We start from the raw sequence: 17,849 nt of genomic DNA on the forward strand, positions 1-17,849 counted from the left end.
CACGAAAGTGATAACTGTAATTGATCCTATGTATAGACAATATGAATAAATTAATAAATTCATTCATGAAATAATTAGTTTGTACATTGGGTCTTCTGATCATCATCAACTTCCATGTTTTTGATCATCATTATCGTGTCAGCCGGTAGACGCCCACAGCTGGACATAGGCCTCCCCTAAATATCTCCAAGATGAACGGTCTTACGCTACTTGACTGTATCATCGATCCATCCAGAGCGCCTTCTCAATGTAGTTGAAAAATACGAACAATACCAAGACATGTTATAAGTAATTCGGTTGTGACATTTAATTCTCATAGAATAAATGTTTCCACGCATACCCAAAATCAGTAGCCTATAAATAGAATTAAAGTCGTTAAAATAAATCAACACTTTAATTGTGTAGAGGACATAAAACTTGACAGTACAATCGACGCAGCAAATTCAAAGCGACGTACGAATAAACAAAGTCTCGGGTACATTCGCTCCCGCCATCAATTGGCCGGAGAGGTGAGTTCGACAGGCGAGCGACAGTCGACGGGCCCGGGTTGATATATAAAAATGACGGTACGTAAGCATTGTTTTCGCTACGAGATAATCCCATTAGTCGGGTTACCGAGAGGCAGGTCCGCCGCGATTAATCTCCATCTGGACGAACCGGTACGCGCGCTCAAGTTATAAGCGATTTGAGTCTAAAAAATATTTGGTAATTAATCAAAATAACAATAAACTATGAATATTAAGAAATGGCTTTGAATAAATAAAAGAAAAAGTAAATAGTTGAGTAACCATTTGGCGCGGAGGATGGAGACTAACTGGACGGAGTGGTCACTTTAGTGGCAGGCCAGCAGTGTTGGATATGATTCATAGGCTGGACACAACAGAACTCATTAAAACATATAAACTCGGTTTTAGACTAATAAAATGCGAAACAAGTATAAAGACATTCAAACACGCGGATTAATTGTGTTTTATTGTGCCTATAACTCTGTGTGTAGAGGGATTGGAAGGGCATAGTGTATTATAAACTTTAATTTCAAAAATTATCGATTCGCATCTCTCCTACCAAGAACTGATGAGATTAAAACAATAAGTTGGGAGAATACGTCCGGAATTAATCGAATGGGAGTGATCTTTCATCATAAACGAAAATAAATAAATTAAGAGAAATTCGGGTTTTTCGTTTGGGTTCTTCGAAATTATTTAGACAGTGTAAGTTTAACATAAAAAAAGAACTACCAAAACTTGTAGAGGTTTTTGTTACCAGAAGTTTTAAAATTTATAAAAATACATGCAAAATGCATCATGTCACTACCTTTAAGGTGGTAGGTGTAAAAGTCTGAACGAAACGACATCTATATACTATAGTTAAATATAATTAAACTTTAATAATATATATGTAGAATTTTCGAACAAAATGTGATAAAACTATTTCTCCAAAGTTATTATATTAGACTGTTTAATTTAAAAAAAATAATTAAGGTGAAACAGTCGCTTTATAATAATCCGCGGTCATCTCTTCACTTGAACCACGCACTAAATTTCAGTCTCGGGACAAATGATGACATGCAATACACACAGACGGGTTCTTGGAAAATATCGACCGCCCGATGACTACGGAGGACCGTTAGATGCCGGCTGATAAATGAATCAAGTTCCGCGCCCGTCGCAACGCGACTTTTTAGTTGCGTTCTCCCAACTAATGCTATTCGCGGAGGAAATTGTGTAAAAAAGCATATTTGAATATGACGTACACATTAACGCTGATTGCAAATGTAATTGACAGGAAATTGAAAATATTACGCTTCGGAATATTCATGATTTTTACGATTAGATATCCAACTGTAATATATTTTTTTATACATTATTTACCTACTTCACTTATTAATTCCACACGATAATAGGATTCATCATCATCATCATTATTTATACCGTAAGACGTCTACCTCTGGACATTGACCTCTTCTATAAATTTCCATTAGGACCTAGGATTAAAAACCGCCAGCTTCCCGCATCTTCTGTCCAAACACCTTCATCTTAATAAGGTCATGTGTCCACTTTGTAAGAGGACATCCTTTGCTGCGTTTTCCGATCAATTATATCTACTACATAAAAAGAATACTTCTAGTATAAATTTAAATAATAAAAATTAACTGCTTACCACTCTTACATCTTGTAATAGATCAAAAAATATAACGTACCTGAAAAAAAAAACAATTTGTTAATGTATTGTGTAATGACTCAAATGAAATGCTGTTTTGTATATATATGTATATAAATATTTTTATAAGTAGTTAACCATGCGAAATATAATATATACATAATAATGTTCTAAAAATAATTATTGAATAATATAATCTGTTATTCAATGGGGAACTCTTTAATACTCCGGGAATTGTAGAGACAAAATTATTTGATAGATCCAGATAGTACACGAAAATAATAAAGAATAATTAGTTTCTGACTCTAATCCAATACCGAGCATATTTAAGCTTTATAAAAGATACATTAACTTTGTATATCTACTTTGACAGATTTAGCATTATATAGATATTTCTTCTATTCTCATGGAAAGAAAAAGAGATAAATCTCAGTTTAAATACAGGTTTAAATTTGTCAGCGAAAAGATTTGAAAAGTTTAACAAGTTTTTCTATTCAGCTTGTAAAAAGTTTACTCTGAAATATGTTACATTTATTTATTTTAATTTACGTAGCAGTTCGAATTTTAAAAACAATTTTTCTTACTATTATAATGACAATAATGTGATGACGTTATTTATTATTATTTAAATATAGATATATAATAATTTGTTAACTGTCAAATAAATTAAAATTCGAACACGAAATGTCAGGAATAATAATTATTATTTGAATTTTAATGTCTTAATAATTAAATCACGGAAAGAAGGAACCGAGTATAATGAAGGCGCTATAAAACTTCATGTTCGAGAACACTAGAATATTTTAAAAAGAGAATATTTCTAGGAAAAGTTTTTAGCTCTCGTCTTGGTTCAGACAAGAACTTATATAGATGATGCATAAAACATTGACTCCATCATACAGCTATTCAAAGAGGAGGTAAAAAAAACTTTTACACAGCCCTGAAAAATAAGTAGCATAAGTACAAATATATAAACATTTTACTTTTTATGTCAATATGAAAAAAAAACAACTTATTATTGCATATTACAGCATCCACAGTGCAGGTTTCTGAGGAAGTTTTAGTGGATATATTAATACTGTGGTCCCAATTTAAGGTTCATATTTAGAAATGAACCCTAAATGTTTGAAAATATTTTTTTATAAACACAATCATCATTTCAGTTACAGAATGACCAGTGCTGAACATAGTCTTCCCCCATATATTCCCTATAGACCCGATAGGTCTGCCTCCGCTAGATGCCGGGCCTCGGTCTTCATTTCAGAATCCAAAGGCCCCAATGGCTACGTGGCCAGCCAGTCAGTATTTCAACTTATCCATCTGCTGGGAAACATCGTTTATATTAATCATCTACAGGTGATGATGATCGTCACTTCTGAATTCGTGAATTCCTGAAAATATATCCCGAACGTAACCGTCATAAACAAAATAATTTACATGTACTCAATCAATGGCCAAAAAGTTAAGCGCAATTGAAAAAAAAAATATTTTTAATTTCGAAACAAATTTGTAAAATGTTTTATACTCCGGCAATGGTACCAAATGAGCGGAATACGAGTGAAAATAGTAAAGAACAGTGTACGCAGATATTTTTAATTAATAAAAATAAAAGAACCTTTGAATTGTGAGAAGGCTCTCACAATTTTTACAGTGAAATGATTTAATTTAACAGGATTTCTCTTGTAAATATATACTCAGGACAATGGGTACAGGCCGTCGAAAAAAATTGGATAATTTCAAAAAGAGTCTCTTCGAAGTGTTGTATATCAAAAAAGTAATATTTTTGTAAAAAAATAATCGGGCTATATACTTCCTATATTATGGCTATGAATTCCAGCTTGTATATTTGCACAACAGTCTTAACTCTAACCGCAGTAGCGCTCGCTAGGAAAACGCTCATATAAATGATAAAGATAAAATTTATTATCTTATTGGTCGTTATTTTTTATTTTAAATCTGTTTTATATTTCACTCTACTCTGCTTCGTAAGGAAATATATTTATGTAGAAAAAGCAGGAAGAAAGTCCTCAACAACACATCTTTTTAAAAAAGTTTAACAATACCAATTACGCACATACACTTTCTGACAGATGTAGCATAAATGAAAACAAAAGCGTCATCAAGCGTCATCATTGTCAAAGATTCTTGTCGTTTAAATATTCGTTTATTGAACAATTTTTCCAATAAATAATTCATTCAAATGAATAATTCATTCTTTTCCGACAATTAAATTTTTGTTTGCGTATTGAATTTATATAAATGGTAGTCCAATAATGTTTTGCGGAATTTTATTAAAAAATCTGAATCCGATTATTAAATATAGAGATTTTAGCAGCCCTGTACACTGTGGTCGTCTCCTTTTTTTAAATCATCATAATTATTTAAACGGATTAAACACTACCATAAATATATTATGCGGCGATATTACGAATATTGATTTCCTTAAAGGGTTTCCTCAAGGAGATCTGCGGATTTAAGTCGAAAATTGCTATTACAGCCGTATACATGTAGTCATGTACATTTTTATACATAAAACTATTGCCTGAATTAATTAAAAATGATTAATTAAAACAAATGCAATCATATTCTTGTTTATTTTACATTTTTTTTTTTTGGATAATATGGCCTCCTATAATTCACGTTCCAGTGTGAATTGTAACAGAGTTGCTATTTTAATCATTATCCGTCGTAAATCTCTTGTTGGGTAAATGCATCAACTAACAAACAAGATATTAGATCGACGGTTACATCGTGGTTAGCATATTGTTACAGACAGTTCCTTCAGATATGATTCCGACTTAAATCCATTTTAAATACCGATAAAGATTGGTTTGATATCACCCCTTCCATTAATATTGACCGTTCAGTACGTTTAGTACATTAATCAAAATATCATTATTATTTGAGCCGAGGGACATTTACTATTAACTTTGACGTCCCTTCCTCCCCCACCCCCTGATAGATTTCAGAGAATTCCAGTTTATAGCATCCAACGTTTTTCTCCCACGACTTTAACAAGCTCCTCTGTCCAACCTCAGGATCGTAAGGCTCAAGCTGCGACGTGGTCTAGTTCTATGGTTCTGCTATGTGGCTTGTCAACTGTCACTTCAATCTGCAAAACTTGTGGGCTATGTTATGATGAGAAATCCCGAGCAATTGAAACTCGAAGTGAGACATCGTGTCTCAATGGCGTATCAAGATATAGTATGTATTTGTACCCTTGATTAGCACGACAGTAAAGAATTTTTTAAGTTTTATTAACTAACGAAGATATTAAAAAATATAAATTTAAATGTAATGAATAAATAAAATGTATCTTAGAATTGATTTTGTTTTCCGTCACTGTTTCTAAGCCGTGGCGATGTCATGAAATACACACAAATCGTACACTCTCCGAGAATCGTAATCCACAGTCTTTAACCATTAAGCTAGCGCTGCATTAATATGTTTAATTAAAACATGACTCATCGAACGTTCGAAAAACATTTCATTGAAGCAAAATAAATAATTCCCGTAGCAGGCGTGTACAATAAATATTTAAAGACATTATCCGCTCCATCGTGCGCGGCTTAATAACACGTAAACCTCAGTGCCTGGACACACAGTTTCGTGCATTTAAAACACAAGTTATATACATTTACATTTTTCACTCCGTTCGCCCACTGTTCACTTGTTGAGGCGAGATGTGTGCGAGCACGCGATGTTTGAAACGCGAACTCATGCCAATAAAGCTAATTATAAAAGTATTTAAAAGCTAAAACGTCAGGCCGCCTGTTACATGGAGCCGTGTCGTAATTTTGTGGTTTCCAGTTCGGTTGCGGTGTGAGAGATGAAAGTTCGCTTAGCGATGGCGGTGCACGCATTGGATGTGGATTCCGTACGTACTTTTATATTCATTAACAGACCACTTTACAGTAAAATTTCTGACAAAAACTAAAAGACTTAAAAGTGTAAAACCTGGTAAAGGCCGTATATATATATATATTTTCTACCTGTCAAACCAACCAAAAAATAAATTACTTTCAAATTCTAAACTTTCACAAATTTATATTAGCAGATAATGTATTCGAACGAAAAGTTATTTCTAGATAACTTGTTATAATAGGTAAAATGGTGGACAGACAAGACAACGTTGTTAAACTAGTCGAAATATGTATGCTGGCTGCCTCGCAGCGGTATTATTCGAAATCTATGGGGAAAGCCTACATCCTTCTACTAAAATGATCATAAGGATGATAAAATAAAATACACATATTCAGCAATAGTTTCAAATTATGGCCGGAGCATACAATATAAAAACGAAATGTGAACGTAGACTATATTCGTCATACTTGATAAATTTTTTGTTTCACTTGAGGACGTTTAAGACGATATATTATTCATTGTAATTTCAGTCCATAGACGCCCACTGCAAGGCCTATGCCTCCCCCAAAGATATCTAGGCCTGACAGACGGGTTGGCGATCGCAGTGAGGTATTATGGTACGCAGAGGATGCTTCTGCCCATACTCTGGAAACTTACTGTTTGTAAGTAAAGGCAATCCATTAAAGCACAAAGTGTTAATTATAAGATGGGTTCGATTACCTGGATATACAATCCAGGTAATCGAACCCGTGACATGCGACCGCAAGTCTCAGTCTTCTACCGCTGCGCTAAGCTCTAAGGCGATTTACACTAAATCCTAATTTAAATATTACTCACCAAATTTACACCAACAGATGTAAAGTATTATTCTTAATAGAAAGAGCCTAAAAGCGTTTAACAAAAAAATTACGTATCTCTAAAAAGTACAAGCCGTGTTCGAACAGAACGCCATCTCGCCTCAGTAAATTTAATACAAATTTTCAACCTTTTTTGGTATCGATAACCACTGGTTAAGTATTAAGTTCAAGAAAACACGTACAAAGTGTTCCACTAATAGGTGTATTTATTTCAACACAGTGTAACTGGCAGCAAACGAAAAAAAAGAAAAAGAAACAAATGACTGCATAGAATGTTCCATAAACAAGATGCGTAGATGCATTTTTATGTTCCAAGTAATTTAATATGGTTTAACTTTTATTCATTTTTATTGATCGATATTCGGTTACTAATTGAAATGTCTGGGACATCGTCAGCAGGGTAAAGATGGTGTCATATGATGGCATTTATTTACTGATTCTCTTATCCAGTTTCCTGTTTCGAATGATTTATTTCTTATAACTCTTTGGGTATTACATATATATATATATATATATATATATATATATATATATATATATATATATATATATATATATATAAATGTATATTTTGGGGGAACCGGAAAGTGGTGTCGCTTTCTTAAGTTAACGACGACTATATTTTTAACATTTTTTGATTTTTAAACAACAATATATTCACCGTCGTTATCAACAACCTATTTCCATCTAGTATACAAATTTTTAATGCCGGAGCGGTAAAAATCAATAGGTTTTTCTGTAAAAAATATCGTCAGAAACGACATTACTTTCCGATCCCCCTAATATATATACATATATGTGGGAGTGAATCACGCAGGCGAATAATAGATGTCTTTAGATATTTTTTAAACACTTTAATATTTCACTTCACACATAGTTGATACAAACCGGCCCATCGCCGTCTTCGCAGAGAATGCCCTAATTCATTCATCAATCAATCGCTCACTTCCTTCACTCTTACGTTCCGTTCCCACATAGATTTTAGGAAGGCGTATTTCTTAACGAATTTTCATATTTCTTTACGTCAAAATATATAATGATCTTATTACCTAGAGTCTATACGAATGTACATAGATTTTTGAAATCGAAAGTTCTGGAAATGCTACTATCACTTTATCGTCTTCATTACCCGTCGCCAGCATATTCATCAACTTGTATTGATTTTATTTGTGTACAGACATAATTCCAAACAAATTTCCTTTAGGCAGAATTGCTTGATGAATTGTACCAGCTTAGTAAGTTTTAGTCAATGATAAAGTAAGCACTGTATTTCAATTAAAAATTTCGTTATTTGAGTACGCTTTTACATGCATTTTTGGATAGTGGGATATAGTAACATTATATATAGTAAATACCTCTTTTTAAATGAAATTTAACTATTTCTGTCGTATACATTATAATATTACCCATATAAATTAGTCGACGGATAAGGTGCCTCTTATTTAGATGAAATAAAAAGTTTTGAATGCAATATTAAGACTTTTTATACATTAAAATGTAATAAAACTTTTATAAAACGAAACATCAACAATTTTTTGATAAAACGTTACAATAATTACAAACTGTAAAATAAAACCCGATATAATAAATACGGCATCAACAAGCGAAATAGGCAGAAAGAACCACCGTCACAAATGTAACCTTTGCTCAGCCTGTAGAATCCCATCGCATGATCTCGTTACGATCAAATGCGTGTAAAATTGAGGAGAGATTGCTTCGCAGCGTACTCGTACACCGAGCCGATATTAAAACCGTGCCGCCAGTCACACCGTATCCTATCGTCTCATGTGCTCTTTTATTAACGTACACCATCATCTATACGGTGTGATCGGTGACATGTGTAAACATTTTCATTATATCATCATATAATCAGTTGTTTTAGAAATAAAAAAACGTAAGGTAATATAGTAAAAAAATTATTATTGTTTTCTGTCTGTCCCTGGAGACTACGTATTGCTAGAGTTGCAGAGTGATACATGGTGATTATAAGTAGGTGTAAAAACTTTGTAGATTTTCGTTGTCAAATAAGCCGAATATATGAAACTTTGATAATGCACTGTGAAATGAAGTTGGTAAGCACTGGAAAATTTTATGTTCCAAGGTTTAATAATTATTATGACCATATAACCCTTAAGAAACATATTTCGTACCTCTTTCTTAAGTTACTGATGTATGCAGCAGCAAGTCAAGTAAAGGTAAGTTTAGCAATATAAGTTCAATAACATAGATCAATGTATGTTATATTATGCTAAAGGTTGATAATGTTCTAGTTATAGATATAGGGGCTTGTTGGGCAGTGGTAGTCCAGCGGTAAAGGACTAAGTCTTATTATCGCAGGTCGCGGGTTTGTTTATTTAGATACGACTTTATATAATTCACATTTTGTACATTAATTATTTGAGATTACCACTGTTCACTAACAAGTTTCCAGAGGATAGTCAGCAGCTTCTTCTGTGCACTATAATACCACTCTACGATCGCCAATACGTCAGCCAAGCGTGGCGATTATGGTAAATTATTCCATTTATATCTTTGAGGGACGCCTATGCCCAGCAGTGGGTGTCTATCGGCTGAGAAGAAAAAATATTAAACAATGTACAAATACTCTGTCAAAGCATCGAGCAAACATAGTTGGGGGTAATAATTTGTTCTTTAACCTTGTGTAGAGCGATAGAGCTATGAGGAGGGCACAACACCCTGTTTTGTAAGATCCTTTGACTATCAACCACGATAAAACAATTATTTTAATAGCTCATAACAATAACTAGATGCAAGCCCGCGGTACAGTACATATTTTTACATAACGATGACTATAATGCTCTTTATGAGTTAAATAACAAATGTCACCCAGCCAAGCCTACAATATAAGGAACTCGACATTGTTGATTCGTGTATCAGCAAATATAATCGCATTTAAATGTTATTCATATAACCTAAATATTATTTATAGGGACGTCAAAGAAAACGTTTAGTTCCTTTAACTAGATAGGGATTTTTAACATGTATAAATATTTGACAAAAAGGGTCCATCGGGACTTCAGGAGATTGATCAGAAGAGAAAAGAGTCAACATGATCATTATCATTTCAGTCGTATGACATCCGCTGCTGGACATAGGCCTTCTCATTAGATTTTCTTGTGAGAAGTGGCCAGAAAAGATTAAGAACAAAGAAAAATGGAATCTAAGAGAATTCTGGGAAAGAAATCTTATGAAATTATATTTAATGTCTAATGGATTCAGGCGTTATTTTGCGTAAGTCCATCCTAAGTTAGAAAGGGACCAATATTTAACCACTTTCGCACATGCAGTGGTAGTCGTGCAATAAAGTACACCGCCCGCCAGCCCGCTAAAAAATGCGCATGCGGCAAACAATGCGAATTACACAACTACTACCGCTAAATCATTCAACACGTGTTGCACCCCTTCACGGGGCATCTTCAGGAGTAATGTTACACCGATTAGTGCCAAACACAAAGTCGCAGTATATTTAATGGTTTTAGAAGGAAACCTCTTTTTAATATTTAGCACGTATCAGAATCAATATGTATCAAATTCCAAAAAAATAAAAAAGGATGTTCTTTAAGACATGCTTCGTAATAAAAGCTCTCTGCAAGGCACAGGGCACTCCCAAAGATATTTATGAGGGGATAACATACATATAATTATGGTATTATAGTACGAAAAGGACGCTGATGCCCATCATCTGGAAACTTGTTTGGGAGCAGTGGCAATCCTATATAATTAATGCACGAAGTATATATATATATATTTTACGAAAATCAAACCCGCGACCTAAGTTTGCAAGTCTCGGTTCTTTAAAAAAACTATGTGCATTATTGTAACCTACCTGTCGTCTTTTTAGATACAAATATTCAAATTAAATTTTTTTTTTTTCAAGTAGCCACGATTATTTTGACATTGTATCTTCGGAATCTAACTCGCGACCTACAACCGCAAGACTCCGTCGTCTACCACCGCGCTACCACTGCTCAACCCGCACACTGATCTTTCTTGCATATGCAGACTTACGCATGTCTTCATATAATTAAGTACAATATAAATACGATAAAGTAGACAAAAGTCCTTGTTAAGGTCGACCAAAGACATTTGATATAAACTGCTTCCAACCAGTATTATTGGAAAACTATGGTGGAGGTTTATATCCGTCTGTAAAATCCTACACTCAAAATAAAGACAATAACGGTGATGACTTTTTATGTTGTAAAACAGAGACATATAACAACATACGCGTCCTGTTCACGTCAAGCAGGTCGCTAACTTAGTTTGTACAAACATTAAACACATAAACCTAACAAAATAAGTTAAGTGTGGTGGAATTTAGCTGCCAAGATGATTTATTAGTATGCATAAGCTATATCAAGCAGTTCTATTATTCAAAAACAATTCCGCCTCAGTACGTTGTGACACAGGACTATCTTAATGCGTTTTATTACGCGTGAACGCAAAATTTGATACAATATTCGCGTGATACGACACTCTAACCGCCTCGCCCGAGTGGATACCGAAATGAAACCTGTGATTTAATATCGAACCCTGATAACCAATTCCAATTTCAACTCCTTTTACAGTCTCGTTCACACTTCGATATGTCTCCTTAATTGGATTTTAAAAAGTCTCAAACGTTTTGACTTATAATTTATTTGTACGATGACTAGGAACAACATAACACGTCATAAACCATGATTTGATTCGCGACAGGAAGTTCTATCAAAAAGGTAACGTATGTAGCGTATTTATTTATTTATTAATTTAAAAATAGAACATAAATCTGCAAAGGCGATTTAAAAAAACATATTTGTACTATGACTATCATAAATATACAATCATGTAATTAATGTTTTATTAAAAAAATATAAACGATGACTTGCCAAACATCAGTAAAAAAAAGAAAAAAATGCTGCAGATTCTGTGAAGCATAGGATTTACAACTTATAAATATTGTAATAATGTATATAAGTATGTTAAATAATTTATATCAAACGACGACTTATATATATATATATATAAGTCGTCGTTTTCACCTATAGACGCCCATTGCAATAGACCTGTCCCCAATATATCTATGGGAGGATATACCATAATCGCCACGTCTGGCAGGCGAGTTGGCGATCGCGGTGTGGTATTATGGTACGCAGAGGACGCTGCTGCACATGCTCTGGAAAATTATGACCGGTGGCAACTATTTATAAATAATGTCCAAAGTGTTTATTATATCAGATTCACCACTATATAACTTTAAACTTTATTTTTCTTTATGACGTTAAGTAGATATACGAAATAGGCATAGAAAGGCAACATTTTTAAAAAATTATATAATACTCAGATGACAAAAGCGTATAATGCTTCAACGTTAAAAAGTATATATAAAACATGTCAGTTCGCCTTGAGGATAAACATTTAAGATTAGCCGTACAAGCAATTTCGTGCCGACTGTGTATTAAATAAATAATTAAAGTTATAGATTTTCACATAACATTGTTTATTAACAGGTTTTATAATAAAGAATGTTGTAACAATGAGTTAAAAGCTGGTACTGCATAAAGTTGATAAAGCATATTTAATACTATTATCCTCGGCTATTTTAGAAAAGCTTATGCTTATAGCAAACAATATTAAGGCATGAAAACATGCATTTTCACGGTACTAGCTTACGATCGACTTTGCTCCCGATTTCTCAACGAGACATTGAATGAGAAAGAAGGAGATCGTAGAACGAAAGTGTCTGGACAGTTCGCAGGCTACATCGCAAAGATCTTAAGGTCTTGCCGACCTTAAGCGCAGCGTAAAACGTCCACCCACGAGGTGAAGAAATGAACGTGTTAAGTTAGTCGCGAAACGCTGTATACACGCTGAAGAAGTTGATATCCTGCTGCTGAAATGATGATGAATGATATACGCTATCTAAAAGCTCGACGCCAATCTCCCCTTCGCGTTATATCAGTAATTTAATTTGGAAAAACCCTAAAATAAATATGAAAGCTCCACGTAGAACATAAATACACCGCCACGGAGGGTGCGCACTCATAAAAATAATCTAGTCGATCTATTAAATACGTCGAAAACGTCCAATATCTCTGCGAATATTTTACCGAGAATACGTTAAAAATATGCTTTATTAAAGTGATTTCTTTACAGTACTAACATATGTTTTTTATATAGTAACATTATAAAATCATAATTAATAATAAATAACATTAAAGTTGTAACATTCCTTTTAGAGAAGGCTCCAAAAGTTACCGACATAGCTTAGTTGATTGATAAGTTGAAGTGCCCGTGGGAGGGACATACACAACGCGTGGAACAGGTGCTCGCTGGGGGCTAAGTTACCGGAGGGAAGATGCGCGAGCGCATGCCGCAACCATAAATCTACAGCTGGCTTTAGATTTTTTCTCTACATTTAGTTTTTTTTTTAATTAAATAAGAAATTTCTATAGAGTATTCAGGACATGACATTTATAAAATGACTAGTGTCCATAATCTTTAATTAGTTCCGGCTCCGTTCGATCGACACCGATGTCAATTTGCTTCGCGCGTCAATTGCGAGAGGAGGGGCTGGCTATAATTCCGGCTTAGCCGCGCAGTTGAAAATGAACACCCGTCCGAAGGTCGCCAAAGCTCGGGATTATCGCGAACGTTACCGCGAGAGTGACGTATCGGTCCCGGTTGGGCCGGAATCAATTAAAAGTTGTGACGCTGGGCGGGTGCCAGTTCTCTCTAATTGTGTTTACCCGATCGTCTCCCGCGTCCCCGCCGACGCCCGCCATTCGTTTATTTGTTGAACGAAAGCGGTGTCGCAGCGCCCATTCACAGTTTCCGATGATTAAACGACTTTGCGGTTAGTCGAAAGCTGTATCACGTTTTTTCATAACTATCACACCACTATATCACTTTAAATACGTTTACGTTATATGTTATAACAACTATGTTCTACACTTTCATAAGAAACAACTAAAAAGACTTTTTATAGCATTAAATAACTCCATCAAAAATCTGTATGTTATTGGACTTGTCATTAAATATTTAAAACCTTTTTTCTATTAGAAAAAACTCACTTTACTACATATGCCTATAGGTAAGAAAAGGACCAATATATAGCTACTTCCGCCAAGTAGTCGTGCAATAGTCTCAGAGTGGACTCTGTGTTTGGCACTAATCGGTGTAAAATTACTCCTGAGGATGTCCCGTGGAGAGGTGAAACACGTGTTGAGTGATTTAACGGTGGTAATTGTGTAATTCGCATTGTTTGCCGCATGCACATTTATTAGCGCGCTGGCGGGCGGTGCACTTGATTGCACGACTACTGCTGCATGGCGGAAGTAGCTATATATTGGTCCTATTCTTACTTTGGATGGACTTCCGCAAAATAACGCCTGAATCCATTAGATATGGCTATAGGTAACTTCGGTTCAGCAGAATATATATAATAAGTGTTATTTACTCCGTAGTATTGAACTTAATATAACAATAGAATAAATATACAGAAAAAATAAACGGATTTGTAAACGAACTTAGAAATCATATATAACATATAGATTTAAATAAATATTTTGTTTAAAAATGCATTAAAATGTCGTCATGTTACTTGGTCAGTGAAAAACGTCCTTCTAAAGGTACGAGCAACCTAATTAAAAGTAATTAAATAGAATAAAAGTAAAATGGAAAAACGTTACCAAATTAAATGTGTTATTAGGTCGTTGATTGATTTTTACAACCACGTTTCGAATAGCGTAGCTTCTAGTGTTTAAACGTGACAAAATATCGTCTGTTATAACGGGCACACGTGATGATGCCTAACAAAATATTCTATTGAATTTGTAAACCCAAATTAATAACCTTCGCCACGGATATTGCAGGACAGCGGATAGGGACATAATGTTAAATATTATGTTGTAAATTGGGACGCCATAGCACCGACGGATATATCCGATCGCAGTTACCGATGCAAACGGGTTTCGGATACAGTTATGGCGCTCGGGGTAAATGAGCATCGATACAAGTGAAATAGCGTTGAAAAGTATGATCATTATTAATTCCGACTCTCTGAATTATTTATATGAATTCAGAGGCCTTAAAGCCCCGGTGACGGGAATTGCGCAGGTAATTAACTTAGTTTTAAATGGTATGAAAATAAATCTGAAATTATTACTCATATTTTATTCTTTTAAAACAAACTAAAATCTCTACAAAATTAAGTGACTTTTAATAATACAGTATATTTATTTTAAAACAAATAATGTACCATACAGTAATTTTTTTTTACTAAAAAGTTTGTTATTCAATTTTTTTTTATATATATATATAATATATAAAATTCTCGTGTCACGGTGTTCGAACTTGAACTCCTCTGAAACGGCTTGACCGATTTTTACCAAATTTTATATGCGTATTTAGTAGGTCTGAGAATCAGCTACTATCTATTTTTCATACCCCTAAGTGATAAGGGTTGTTCACCCTCAAAATTTTATTTTTTATTTTTTTGACGAAATTTTTTGTTTTTATGATACAACATACAAAAATACATACAACCCTAAATTTACACCCCTCTACGATCAACCCTTATTTTTAAATTGAAAATTAAAAAAAATTAAAAAAAAAACAACGTTTGCGGGATCAGCTAGTATAATATAATATCGGTTTTGTTGAATAAAATTTGACGGATTCATTTGGATAATAACACTTAAGGTTGCAATCGAAATCGCTCTACATAGACTATATTTTTAAGTAAGACTCAAAAAATATAATCACTGCTTTATCATATTTCGGATCCGTTAAATCGCATGATCAAGACGGTAAGGAAAGAGTATTCCCATCGTATAATATCATTTCCAATGTGGCACCATATAAACCAGAATAAAGTCCAGACAGTTGCCAGTTCTTAAAAACTTTTTATTTAATCTTATTATTTTCCCTAGTGTGAATAAATAAATATAACTTTAAACGCTTCTTCTTTTAAGCCAATAGATGCCCATTGCAAGGTATAGGCCTACCTCATAGATCGCCAAGATGATCTGTCACGCGCTGTATACGGCGACTTCCCGTTACATTAACTATGTCGACTGTCCATCTAGTGGAGGGCTTGGCCACGTCGCGTTTACCGACTAATGATCGTCGAGAACCTGTCGGCCCCAACGGTAATCGTTTACATGAGCGATGTTCCCCAGCCATTGTCTTTTCAGACGAGCAATCCTTCGAGCTACGTCGGTTTCCTGGACTCTTTCATAAATTATTTCAATTCGATCTCGTAACGAAACTCCGAACATATCCCTCTCCATTGTTCCCTCTCTCATTTCAAACACGATGGTATTTGAATTGAATACTTAAAATGAGTACAGATATATAATACCTAGATTATAAGATCTACAGGTTTTGGTATAAGTGGTATAAAGCCTGAACAGGTGATTTAGGATGCAGTGTGTGTCACTTAAGCAGGCTTTTCATTCTTTGTTTTCAATGACAGGTATTATTGCAACGGTTATGAAGCACACGTTCGCTCTGGGCCTACAAGATACCACTATAAAGATTCAAATATTATTATCAACTGGTTTATTAATTTTCTTCAAGCTAAAAATATTGGATAGTCGATTAATTTAAGATTATGAGAAGTATGTTACCACTAGCTCGGACTAATGATCTGCTGATAATGATAAAGAGTCGACCAGAATATCAACAGTTATTATTTTTAACAATGTTTGATTTGCATATTAATATTAGTCATGTAAATGAGCCACTAACCTACGTGTATTACGTAGTTTATTTCGATCAATTAAAAACTATACTACTTTGGGGTGCTACAAAAAACAAATTCGCGATTTAGTTATAATTCGTCTAATATTTTGTTTATATCTGAGAAGTAAATATGATAAGATGAAATGTTTGTTTTTTATGAGCGCTTCTATTTTGATAACTATAGGATAACGCGAAGTTTAACTAGCAGCGGATGTTCTACTGTGAAGTATAGGTTACTGTAAGACTTAGGGGACCCCCAATGATATCCATGGGGAAATGTATCATAATCGCCACGCTTGGTAGGGTTGGCACAGTATGTGGTATTATTGGAGTCGTGGGAGTTTAAGGTGGAGGCCCTAAACTCCCCCTAGCTTCGGCGACGATGGTTCGATATGGTCCCGAACCATCGTGATAGCACCACGAGGGTTTCGGGGGTAGCGTATACACGCATACCCCGGGACGGGCTATCTAAAATAGCACGGCGCGAGGGAAGACTGCGTTGCGATCCTTGACCGGGAGATACCGCGGTCCCCCGTATAGCGCAGAGGGTTTTCACGGGGGGGGGGGGGGTTAGTGGGTAGGAATCCCATATACCCCTGTCCTCTCCCCAGAGGCGTGGTATCTTGAACGTCCGGAAGATTCCCCCCCCGGAAACCAAAAAAAAAGTATGTGGTATTATGGTACGCAAAGGATGCTACTGCCCATCCTATACAAACTAAATGGCGAGCAGTGGCAATCCTTATATAATTAATGCAGTGTGAATTATATATATATATATATGTAACACTGTGTTCGGGGATTCGAACCCGTGACCAACGATCGCAACTGTGTAAGTATAACGTCACTGGTGGTCTACCACTGCAAAAAAAATATTCTAGAAAAACAAAAATATTCTCGTAGGTAATTAAAACGGTGGAGTTGGAGTTTTTCCAGCTAAAACGAAATGTAAATCAGATTTGAATTTAGCCCCAAGCGTGTACATTACGCCGGCAAAGCGGCTGAGAGCATTATTTATTCGTGCCTAATAAACTCATCATATCTCAAGCTCCAAAAAACAAATAACGATTTACGAAAAACAATTTCCACGTAAGATTAATCTTTAACACGACGTCAACCATCCTTTACACCCTCACGTGTGGCACAATAAAGCGTTATTAGGGTGTGGTGCAAGTCACAACATTATTGATGACTATATAATTACTGGAACAAAACATCGAAAAC

The 17,849-nt window shown here is 34.7% G+C and overlaps 1 protein-coding gene across 2 annotated transcripts in view; it reads right to left on the bottom strand.

Moving 5' to 3' along the window:
• LOC137925170 (uncharacterized) overlaps nucleotides 1-17,849 on the bottom strand; it is a 612,469-nt gene that overhangs the window by 339,539 nt on the left and 255,081 nt on the right. The gene's annotated exons all lie outside the window — the stretch shown is intronic.

Source organism: Battus philenor, unplaced genomic scaffold (genome assembly GCF_028537555.1).
Source record: "Battus philenor isolate CCGP_79_NKW_IND1 unplaced genomic scaffold, ilBatPhil1.0.hap1 SCAF_26, whole genome shotgun sequence".
NCBI lineage: Eukaryota > Metazoa > Arthropoda > Insecta > Lepidoptera > Papilionidae > Battus > Battus philenor.